At 45.5% G+C, this 12,319-nt stretch overlaps 1 long non-coding RNA gene across 1 annotated transcript; it reads right to left on the reverse strand.

Moving 5' to 3' along the window:
• Window positions 1-8,529: 8,529 nt before the first annotated feature.
• LOC122831415 lies at window positions 8,530-9,294 on the reverse strand. Its single transcript, XR_006370694.1, has 3 exons — window positions 9,083-9,294; window positions 8,677-9,000; window positions 8,530-8,599 (listed from the first exon to the last, which is right to left on the reverse strand). It is a non-coding gene; the product is annotated as an uncharacterized LOC122831415 (long non-coding RNA).
• Between the last annotated feature and the right edge of the window lie 3,025 nt (window positions 9,295-12,319).

Below are 12,319 nucleotides of genomic sequence, written 5' to 3' on the forward strand. Positions count from 1 at the left end.
GCTCCAGCCGGCGCACCCGAGCCCGTTCCTGCCGCCGCTCCAGCCGGCGCACCCGAGCCGCCTAGTGAGTTCCCCGAGCCCCCAGCTCCCGAGACTCCTAGTGCTTTCCCCGAGACTCCTAGTGCTTTCCCCGAGACTCCTAGTGCTCTCCCCGAGACTCCTAGTGCTCCCCCCGAGACTCCTAGTGCTCCCCCCGAGACTCCTAGTGCTCCCCCCGAGACTCCTTGTGCTCCGCCGTGCGGCCCCCGAGACTCCTTGTGCTCCTCGTCGCCGCCCCGTGCGGCCCCAGAGACTCCCTGTGCTCCCCGTCGCCGCCCCCGTGCGGCCCCAGAGACTCCCTGTGCTCCCCGTCGCCGCCCCCGTGCGGCCCCAGAGACTCCCAGTGCTCCGCGTCGCCGCCCCAGAGACTCCTTGTGCTCCTCGCCGCCCCGTGCGCCCCAGAGACTCCTTGTGCTCCGCTTCGCGCCCGTGCGGCCCAGAAACTCCTTGTGCTCCTCGCCGCCCCGTGCGGCCCCTAGAGACTCTCGCCGCCTTGAGCGGCTGCCGGACAGCCTCCGTGGTTCCCGCCTCCCTGCGCTGGACGCCGCGGACCGCCTCCGTGGTTCCCGCCTCCTGCGCCGCGGACGGCCGCCGGACCGCCTCCGTGGTTCCCGCCTCCTGCGCCGCGGACGGCCGCCGGACCGCCTCCGTGGTTCCCGCCTTCCGGTGCTTCCGCCTACCCAGTTGGGTTTGTTTTGTTTGTTTTGGACTCTGGACCCTTGTGTTTTCCGCCCAATTATGTTGGGTAGTTTTTCGTTGTTTTATGGACTCTGGACCCCCCATCCAGCTCCCCTCCGCCCACCCTCGTTGGGTTTTCCCGTTTGGGTCCTGGGAGCCGCCCGTTAAGGGGGGGGTACTGTCGTGTTCTGTGTTTTTCTGTGTATTTATTTCTAGTTTCCTGTGTGTCTGAGTCTCTGTGTTGTCCTGTCTCCCCGTGATTAGTCCCCAGGTGTGTCTCGTTCCCTGATTACCCTCTTGTGTATTTAGTGTCACCTGTGTGTGTCTGTCTTCGTCGGGTCCTACGTCAGTGTACGTCTTGGTTAGAGTCGACTGTTAAGTCCTCGCTTTTCCCTGTCGCTACCTGTAGTGAGCATTAACCTTCCGCTCTTCAGTGCTGCCAGGTCTGAGAACTGTTTCCTGTTTATTTTCATTAAAACTCCTCATTTCACCACACAACTGGGTTCCGCTGCGTTTGCCTCACCGCCACCAAAACCCCACCTTATGACACCCTGGCTTCAGTCTGATTAAAGACACATCCAGGAATTCAAACCAGAACAGCTGCAGCTTAATTCAGGGAAAGGAAGTTTTCAGTAAAGGCTGGAGTTTCGCTGAAGTGAGTGTTTTTGATGATGAGGTTTCAAAGACAGAAAGAGACATGGAAAATTTGGATTTTTTGATTTTGATCAACCAAAGGAGCCAAAAAGCTCTGAGGTAGCTAGAATGTTTGAAGGAATGTCAAGCGATGCAGTTTGCTGGAATGTCAATGAATGGTTCATGAATTATTCACCACATCTGTAGGAGAAACCTCAAGAAAACTTTGAGCTGGAGCATCAAGCCTCCATCAGGTTTGATGCTCCATGCTCCATTTGTGCTGCGTGTCACACAAAGCTGCAAAAATAAACCAGCGATCTGACGCTGCTGGCTGGAAACGCCTCGGTTTAACTTTGCTAATGTTTCCTACAACTCTGGATGAAAGTGAACTCTGGTCCGTTTAATCTACAGTGCAGGTCATAAGTTTACATACAGTCACAATCAGCCTGTATGTCACGTTTACTATGAGCATTTCCTCTAATTTACATGGAGTCTAACAGATACATAAAGGCTTGACTTTCTCCCCTGGTAACATTTGGACAGAGGTCTATTACTTTGTGTGTTTTTCTATATTTTTTAGCCAACATCCTTCAGTCATAATTCTGAATGGATATTTGATTATATTTGTAACAGATACAGTTTAGTTTATTTCAGTTGGTTCATGTCTTGTGGAATCAGTTTTTAAGTGTATTTCATACATTTTCTACTACAAAAATACAAAATCTCACTAAGTATTTTTGGTTTCTGGTTTCTAGATGAAATGTCTTAGTACACTAGTTTTAAGACAAAACTAACTTATCAGTAACTTTTCAGATACAGGAGTTTGTTTTAAGTCAAGTCCTTGATTTTGACTTAAAAAAGTGAAAGAGTGTTCCACTTATGGGGAAAATGAGAACTCTTTCAAAAGAGATTTCACAAAAAATCAGACTTTTGCTCCTAATCCTTCATTTTATATCTCAGAGTAATTTGTTGTACAATCAATCCAGCCTGGAAAAATACCTCTCATTAAATACATCACTGAACAAACACAATTAATATGATGTTCACAACAGTGACAGTTTCAGCTTCTTCACTGAAAATGCTAAAATTGTCCAGTTTTATCAATCTGCACCTAAAGCCTCCAATCAGATGTCTGCCTTTTTGTCATTTTTAAGAACAGGCACTTTTAAAAACGTCTTGAGACACAAAGGGTCAAAGGTCACGGCCCAACATAGTGAGCCCATGCAGGGTGAAGGGAGCATCCTGCTTTCAGTTTTCCTGTGGGGAAGCAAGTCTTTGTGTTTCAGAGTCCCAGACTCAACAGGACGTCGGTGTGTAAGGTGATAAAACCCGACGCTTCACTCCGGCTTCTGATTCCTGCACTTCACTCCACAACTCATCAAAATCACCCAAGAAGGTTTTTAATAACCAAGTGGCTCAGTGTTGGTTTACTCCTCAGTTTACGTCCAAACGTCTTTTAGAGAATATGTTACTGCAACATTTAGGAAGCAGGTTTTTAGAATGGGTTAATGGATTTAATTGTGTAATCAAGTTTAATAGGACTTTCTAACCCTTAAAAAATCATGTGCAGCAAACAAATCAATAAATGAGAAAACTTTGTGCTGCAGGCTTGATGTTTCTCCATGGAGTATTTTGCCATTAGCATCAGACTGAGTCGCTCTCTATCGGCCTTAAAGCCTTCACAGAATGTGAAACATAAACTTAAAATGCAGCATGAAGTTGAAAACCAAACTGGAGATTTTGTGAATACAGTCTGAGGCGACTTTGTTCAAGCTGCATCACAATATTGGTTTTGTTACTCACATGAATAAATTCTGACCAATCAATCAATTCACTAGAGTAAAGCTGCTTGTGGTTGCCAGGACAACATTATTTTAAGACTTCAGGCCTGTTATTAAACACTCTGAAGGTAGTACAGCCAAGTGAATATTTTAATGATCGAGTTTTAAGGCTGTTTGTAGTCATTGACAAGACTCGAAAAAGTTCATATCAATACACACTCTGATTCATGGTTGAACAGAAAAGTCAAAGTCAACTCCACTAACTGTGAAAAAATTAATATCATGCACAAAAGTTTGTAATATTTTATTTTTCTTGTTTTTACTTGTTTTCCTCAAGTATGAATACTTCACAGACATAAGCACAAAAATCATGTGATGGATTAAATAAAGTCCATCCTGTTCAACCGACTTCCCTTTAGTGCTGAAGAAAAGCATCTATACAGCATGATGCTGCCACCACCGTGTTTCACCATGAGGATTGTGTTCACTTAGTTTCCTGAATGAAGACTGAAAAGGTCGTCTGACCAGAAAATCTTCCTCCATATTTTGACTGTGTTGCTAAAAGAACTTTATAACTCAGTTTTTTTTTTAGCAGGTTTTCTTCTTCCATTAAGAGCAGAATCATGAAGGACATGATTAATATTTGACCTGCTGAAAAATAGAGATTCGTCCTGGGTTCCTTAAGGCTCTGGATGTTGTAGGGTTGTGTTGGCGAATGCGACTCTGCAATATCGCATGGACATCTGGGACAGTTCCCCTGGATTGGCAGACTGGAGTGGTGGTCCCCCTGTTCAAAATGGGGGGTCGGAGGGGGTCACACTCTTAAGCCTCCCTGGCAAGGTCTATTCGGGGGTTCTGGAGAGGAGGGTCCGTCGGATAGTTGAACCTCGGATTCGGGTGGAGCAGTGTGGTTTTCGTCCTGGTCGTGGAACACTGGACCAACTCTACACCCTCAGCAGGGTCCTGGAGGGTGCATGGGAGTTCGCCCCACCCAGTCTACATGTGTTTTGTGGACTTGGAGAAGGCGTTCGACCGTGTCCCTCGGGGAGCCCTGTGGGGGGTTCTCCGGGAGTATGGGGTACCGGGCCCTTTGATACGGGCTGTCAGGTCCCTGTAGGACCGGTGTCAGAGTCTGGTCTGCATTGCCAGCAGTAAGTCGGGCTCGTTTCCTGTGAGAGTTGGACTCCAGGGCTGCCCTTTGTCACCGATTCCGTTCATTGGTTTCATGGACTTTCATGGATCCCCAAGGTGTTGAGGGGGTCCGTTTTGGTGGCCTTAGGATCACATCTCTGCTTTTTATGGATGATGTGGTCCTTTTGGCTTCATCAGGTCATGATCTGCAGCTCTTGCTGGAGTGGTTTTCAGCTGAGTGTGAAGCAGCCGGGATGAGGATCAGTGCCTCCAAATCCAAGGCCATGGTCTTGAGTCAGAAAAGATAGAGTACCTTCTCCGGATCAGGGGGGGTGTCCTGCCCCAAATGGAGGGGTTCAAGTATCTTGGGATCTTGTTCACGAATGAGGGAAGAAGGGAGCGGGAGATCGACAGGCGGATTGGCGCAGCGTCTGCCGTCAAGTGGGCGCTGTACCGGTCCATCGTGGTGAAGAGAGAGCTGAGCCAAAAAGCAAAGCTCTCGATTTACCGGTCGATCTACGTTCCCACCCTCATCTATGGTCATGAGCTTTGGGTCATGACCGAAAGAACGAGATCACGGATACAAGCGGCTCTCCCTTAGAGATAGGGTGAGAAGCTCAGTCATCCGGAAGGGACTCAGAGTAGAGCCGCTGTTCCTTCACGTCGAGAGGAGCCAGTTGAGGTGGCTCGGGCATCTGGTCAGGATGCCTCCTGGACGCCTCCCTGGTGAGGTGTTCCGGGCACGTCCCACCGGGAGGAGGCCCCGGGGAAGACACAGGACACGCTGGAAGGACTATGTCTCTCAGCTGGCCTGGGAACACCTTGGGATTCCTCTGGAGGAGCTGGTGGAAGTGGCTGGGGAGAGGGAAGTCTGGGCCTCCCTTCTGAAGCTGCTACCCCTGCGACCCGACCCCAGATAAGCAGAAGATGATGGATGGATGGATAAAAATGAATGACAGGAGTTTGAACCTCTCGTAGTTCTAAAAGCGGCCATTTGGATCCCGGCGGAGCTTTTTACAGTGTGCTGTTCTGGCGGGTCATCGGTTTATGAACTTCTTTGATGTTTCCTGAACTGGAGACCTGATGATCACCCGTTAGCTGACATTTGCCGCTTTTCCTGAGCATCATGCTAAGACTACGGGTTAAAAAATTTAATCTCGCCAAAGTGCTGATTTTTGAGCATTGGGGAGGTGGTTGTGCTCCTTCAGGTCAAGTGATCAGTGATAGTTTTGTGCTACTCTCCGATCTGTCGGACCTTTTTTTTTCGTCATCTGCTGGTGTCAGCCAGTTGTGACCTGTCAGCTGTCAGTTCGTGAAACCACAAAAAAAACTAATAAACCGGACCCTGCCAGAACTGCACACTGTAAAAACTCAGGCGGGATCTTAGAACTACGGGAGTTTCAAACTCCACTCATTCATTTTTAACTTACAGAAAAACACTAACCCGTGAAATAAACAAAAGCAAACTGACCAATAAGATTTTGGCTTTGGCTGCCCCACTTCACCCCTCACAGACTGTACACAGCTGTGTGTACAATATCTTTTGACACAAAAGATATTTTTTCTCCACAATTTTGCTAATAGTAAAGAGGGTTAGATAATAAAACAATAACTATTCTTTTCTTTTTTTATTAAAAGGAAAATTTCAAGGTACTCAGTGCGTCCAGCTATTCAGCTGCAGCTGTATTAATCCAGACTCTCAGTCACTTGTGGGCAATTTAGAATCACACAGAAAAGCTCTAAAAGGGAATCAAACTTACAACTCTGAACTAAGAACTTCTGATCACATAATAGCAATTAACCATAGCTGTTTTTACTGATAACTATTGGGAGTAGTCCCTAACATTAATATGATCAGGCAGCATGTAATCATATATAGATATATGTATTATTGTTATAAAGGCTGAGCCAAGAAAATTTATGTCTGTATCAAACAAGTAGCCCTTCATGTTGCTCTAGACCCGTGAAGTAGCTCCCAGTCTCAAAAAGGTTGGTGACCCCTGACCTAGAAACTCACAGAGGGGACAAATTCTCTCTCTGCAGCCCTGGTGTTGGCTGCTGCTGCTGCTGCTGCTGCTATTGCAACAGTGGAAAAGCTAATCCATAGAATCCAAAGCGTGTGGGCTCACAGACAATTGCATAAGCCCAGCCATGGTAGAGTAGATTAACCTACAGTGATAACCACAGGCTATTGACGTCAGCACAGCTCTGCCTGAGCGCCCAGCCTACTCTTCTGCATCACCAACATGCACCTCTTTAGATCGTAGAGAGCTGGCCCATGATGATAACAGAGAGGCGTATAGGTCAGCCTTATAGCTCACAGGACGTTAGCTGAGCTTTAGCAGGCCCTGCAGGTTTTAGTCTCTTACATAATATACATAATATAGCAAAACAATGGCTGAGTAAGAAAGAAAGTAAGAACTTATGATGGGAGGTACTGATGTACTGCACTGTAAAATGGTTTCAACTTAAATCGCTTACCTTAATTAAGGTGGACCTATGCAAAATTCAGTTTTACAATTTTTTCTACTTCCAGAGCTAAAAAGAAACCTGCAGCCATTTTCTGCCAATTAGTTAAAGCTGCAGAATGTAGCATTTATGAAAATATATTTTTCCCATGTTGTGACAGTAAAGTATGACCCAGATAATACGTAAAAAAAAGAGAAAAAGAAAATCAAGCTCCTCCACACCCACACTGAGACTGTTGAAGAAATGCAAGGATCTGAGTCAGAAACAACCAATCAGTCAGGAGGAGGGTCTTAGCGTTGTTAATCATCCTCATATATGCTACTAAATGTGCTAACTGTGAAGAAACAACTTATTGTTAAAGGGAAACAATTTATCCGCTGCATTGATAAACTAACTAGCTTTAGCATTATCCCTTGTGTGCAACACTAAAGGTGTATCAAATCCCACTTGGCATAACACGGCCTACTGGCATGCAGTTATGCATTATGGTGGTGGAATTTATTCATAACAAGAAGGATCAGGTTGTCTTCCTCTGAGTTACAGAGAGGAGCTCGCTAACTGTGTTCACTCGGCTGCATGGCGCCATCTACTGTTAGCTAGCATGTTTTGTGTTGAGCTACATCACTAGCAGCGCCGGGTAGCTAGCCATCTTGTTTACTTTGTGTTACAAGCTGTTACAGGGTTGAACAAAACTGGAGCAACATGATTAAAAAGTGCAATTTTCTAAATAATTAATGTATTTTTCTGATATTTCTTTCATTTAGGTTAAAGTATATAAACAAGTTTTATATTAGTAGAAATAACTTGAAGTTACTGGCTATTTTTATTTGCTTTATATTCAGTGAAAAATTAACATTGAGTGTGGACATGCTCATTTGGCTGACCTCTATGCTTCAACAACCCATAAAAAGTTTCAAAACATGTATTACATTTTTTTACATTGTTTGTGATGTGCGAGCTTCTGTTTTATTTTTGTCTGGATGGGGTCCACTCAGACCTCCGCCAGCTACCACCCCCAGCATCAGCATCAACTGTGTCGTTTTCACCTGGGTGGGGTTCGCTCAGACCTTGAGTCGGCATCATCTGTATCGCTTCAGGCTGATACACAAAAGAGTTAAGTGAAGTGAACCAGTTAAGTGTCGTAGTGAACCAGCTGTAGTGTAGCAAAGACTAAGTGGGAAGAGCACTAGAGTGATTGACAGCGTTAAGACCCTCCTCCTTATGTTCTATACAGTCACAACATAATAATAACTTTAACCAATATGTTAAAAAAAATTTAAAGTTACATACTGCAGCTTTACTGTTTCTTGGTGTCAGGAAAATGAGCTGTTTCAAAAATCTCCTGGTTTTGACACCACAGTTGGCGAGCGCTGCCTTGTAACCCTAGCAACCCAAGTGGAGCTCCACCCTTAATTAATCTGGTCAGCTGGTTTTACAGTAGCTGCTGGTAAAGAAAAAAAGTTTGTTTGTAGACATTTGCGCATCTCTTTGCTGTTATTTTCACGTTTATAAAATGCACTTAAAAGGCACTTAAAAATTAACTGCAGTTAATTTGCAGTTAATTTGCATAAAAGTGACAGAGCCCTACACAGTTAATTCTGAAAGGAGCTCAAAATACGCCAAACTGGGCAGCCGAAATCTCATTTCAAGGATTTCTGCCAAAAACGTAAAGAACATTTTTTATGTAGCCAATAAATCTGTTCTAATTTTTTTTAAAGGAAGAAATAGCAGGTCCCCTTTAATAAAACTCTGTGGTACAATTTGAAGATGAAGCTTTTTTTTTTAGAGTGATTCATTTTATTGAATGTTCAGGAAATCTGCTGAGGGTTATTGCTCCAGGAACTGCAGCTTTCGGGGAATGCGGCAAACTACGGAGACAACAGAGAGATGGTGAGTTCGAGGGCGTCGGAAAAAAGGGTGAGTGAATGACACGGACTGATCTTACTTGTGAAGTTGATGGTGGAAGTCCGGGAGGGCTAACTGTGTGGATCGAGGGGATTCAGTCCAAGAGGTCTTCTGAACGGGTCCGAGCTATTCGGGATTGGTTGGATCCAGGAGCAACAGTGGCGGCGGGGAGAGGCGGACCGATGGGCTCAGGCGGGCTGGAGACTGAGGAGAGTTCTGACTGACGTTCGGCGTCTCAAAGGGAAGACACGGGCTTGGGCAACCAGCGGATATTCCTCCACGGCGTCACGAGGGAATTGGTTCCAGAAAAACCCGGAAGAACCAGTTCCTTTCACAAAGGAACTCAGCGTCTCAAGGAAGACACCTGGAGGAGGAGAACAACGAGAAGAATCACTTGAGATATTTCTCAGGAGAACAAAGAGTTTTCACTGTAGGGCTCTGACTACCATTGCTGGCAAACACTCAGGCGTCGAAGCCCCGTCAGTCAGCTCCTCTTGAACTCCAGACATAATGAGGAGATGTTGAACAGGTGTGCTGGCGATCACGCCTCCGCCGGGAAAAACAGTCTCTGGCGCTCTCTGGTGGAAAGTTAGTGACTAGCCTAACCAGAACCCAGAAACAAAACCCCAACAACCCCGGAATCCAACAGAAATAGCAGGTCCCCTTTAATAAAACTCTGTGGTACAATTTGAAGATGAAGCTTTTTTTTTTAGAGTGATTCATAGTTCAGTTTTTATGACCAACATTTTGCCATCATTCATCCCTCCTTCTCTTCTGCTCATTCTGACTCCTTCCAAACGTCAAAGCAGCAGCTCAACTCCAAACTCTCCCCTGATCCCAAAATCTGATCAAAACAAATCAATGTTAGCCTAAGTGGCTCCATAGTGGGGTAGTTTTCACATTGATCATCCAGGAGGAACTCAGGGAATGTGATGTCAGAGGATGTGATGTCGGCCCACCTTTTCCCTTTTTTAAAATATTTATAACCCACATGTACCTAATGCGTCCTATAACCAGACCTCAGATAAACAACTTCCAATCTTTACAAGATCTATTTCTGGACATGATGTAATGATTGAAGGTGAAAAATATTTTGAGTTTTTTCTAAACTGAAGTAAAAAAATAATTTCTGATAAATCAGCACACCCCGAGATTTACGCTCACTTAAAATTGTCAAAGGTGTAGAATTATGTAAAATCAATGTTTTGAGCTTTACATTATGTTATAATCAAAAACATATCTGGGATGTTGCCTTGATTCTTTCACTCATGTTTACCCTCACTAGCTGAAAAATCACTTAATCTCCATACAGCTGCACAAAACACCTGGTTGTACTTAGTCCTACCTTTAAGGCAAAGCTCCAGTTTCCAATTCTTTAAAGCAATATAAAAAACCTGCAGTAAAATAAATGAATTTCTGATCAGGAGTTAGTGAGGATGCCCCCACATTTATCCACACTTAAACTCATACATAGGTGCATACTTCAGTGGGGAGAGAAAACACCCTGGGGAGATGAAGGAGCTTCCTGAAGCTTTCAGAAAAACGATTGTTTATGACTCTGGTGTGGGATGTAAAGAGGACTCACTGCAATCAGCCCATCCACTGTAAGGAAATTAGTTTATAAATGGAAGATGTTCAAAACCACTCAGCCCTCTCCAATCAGGTTTTCCAAAACAGAGAACAGGCTGTCAAAATAAGTCTTAAAAAACCAAGAACTATGACAGGACCCGCAGCATGTTGTTGATGCTGTTAGTATGAAAATGTAGCCTATATGATTGTCCAGGTTTGAAGGCCAGACTAAAGTTAAACAGAGCATAATCAGAAACCATGCAGGACTTCTGGAATAATGTCTTTGAACAGATAAGTCTAAAACGTATTTGTTTTAGCACCTCGGCACAGAGCATGTGTGGGATAAACCGTTTAAGGAAAAGAACCTCCTACCAGCTATGACGCATGGAGTTGGCAGTGTCATGGTGTGGGAAGCTTGGCTGCAGCCCAGAGTCCAGCAGGAATCCCATCAGGCTTCAGATATCTGGACATGTGAAACTGGGAGAACTGGGTCAATTCATCAAGACAGAACTGGGAGAACTGGGTAAGGTTTGTATCAGTCTGCTTGCACACCTTTTTAGTTCAGGCCTTTGAGACAGACTCTCACTCAACTTTGACATTATTGTTCTTAAGCCACTTTGTACTTAATTTGCTGTTGTGGTCTAATCTTTACCTCCTGGTAATTATTTTCTACATTTTGCCCTCAGCTCTGTGTAATAATTACTATCTGCAAACTTCTACATTTTAGCTTCATCTGAACATGGAACAATTTTAGTATAGTAGCAAATTTATTCAATCTAAAAATCAATTCTTCTTCTTCATGTGAAAGGAGGGTGTGTGTGGAAGAGCGGAGAAATAGTGAGAGAGCATGTGTTTGTATCTTTTCTATCTTTGTTTTTTTCTTACTGTTTATCCACTGGATGTTTGTGTTCCATCCATCCATCCATCCATCCATCCATCCATCCATCCATCCATCCATCCATCCATCCATCCATCCATCCATCCATCCATCCATCCATCCATCCATCCATCCATCCATCCATCCATCCATCCATCCATCATCTTACGCTTATCCAGGGTCGGGTCGTGGGGGTAGCAGCTTCAGAAGGGAGGCCCAGACTTCCCTCTCCCCAGCCACTTCTTCCAGTTCCTCCGGAGGAATCCCAAGGCGTTCCCAGGCCAGCCGAGAAACATAGTCCCTCCAGCGTGTCCTGGGTCTTCCCCAGTGGGACGTGCCCAGAACACCTCACCAGGGAGGCGTCCAGGAGGCATCCTGACCAGATGCTCGAGCCACCTCAACTGGCCCCTCTCGACGTGGAGGAGCAGCGGCTCTACTCTGAGTCCCTCCTGGATGACTGAGCTTCTCTCTCTAAGGGAGAGCCCAGACACCCTACGGAGAAAACCCATTTTGGCTGCTTGTATCTGTGAACTCGTTCTTTCGGTCATGACCCAAAGTTCATGACCATAGATAAGGGTGGGAACGTAGATCAACCGGTAAATCGAGAGCTTCGCTTTTTGACTCAGCTCTCTCTTCACCACAACGGACCAGTACAGCGTCCACTTGACAGCAGACGTTCTAATTCGTGGAATTAGAACAACTTGGTGAATCCACAGGAAATCGAGAGCACATTGAAGCTCCCAAATCTAAAAGGCTAGTTTTAGCAAACTTGCTGGAGAACAAAGTCCAAGGTGCATTGGTCAGGTCCCGGATACAGAACATCATGGAGATGGATGCTCCCTCTAGCTTCTTCTTCAGCTTGGAGAGGAAGCAGATCCACTCTTTGCTGTCAGACACGGGGCAGCAACTGAGTGAACCAGGGCAACTTGTGGAGTTTTACCGTTCTCTGTTCAACAGTGAATACAAGGAGAACGAGGAACTGTTTGAGGAGTTCTGCAATGAACTACCCCAGGTCTCAGAGGAGACCAACACTCAGCTGGAGTTCCTTCTAGGGCTTCAGGAGCTCCACACAGCCCTCCTCAGCATGCAGGGCCAGAAGACTCCAGGCGTTGACGGGCTCACAGTAGAGTTCAACAAGGCCTACTGGGATCTTCTGGCCCAAGACCTGCTCGACGTTCATATTGAGAGCCTACTTACTGGTTCACTCTCCTTGTCCTGGCGCAGGGCAGTAATCACC

This window comes from Gambusia affinis, linkage group LG01 (genome assembly GCF_019740435.1).
Source record: "Gambusia affinis linkage group LG01, SWU_Gaff_1.0, whole genome shotgun sequence".
Taxonomy (NCBI): Eukaryota; Metazoa; Chordata; class Actinopteri; order Cyprinodontiformes; family Poeciliidae; genus Gambusia; species Gambusia affinis.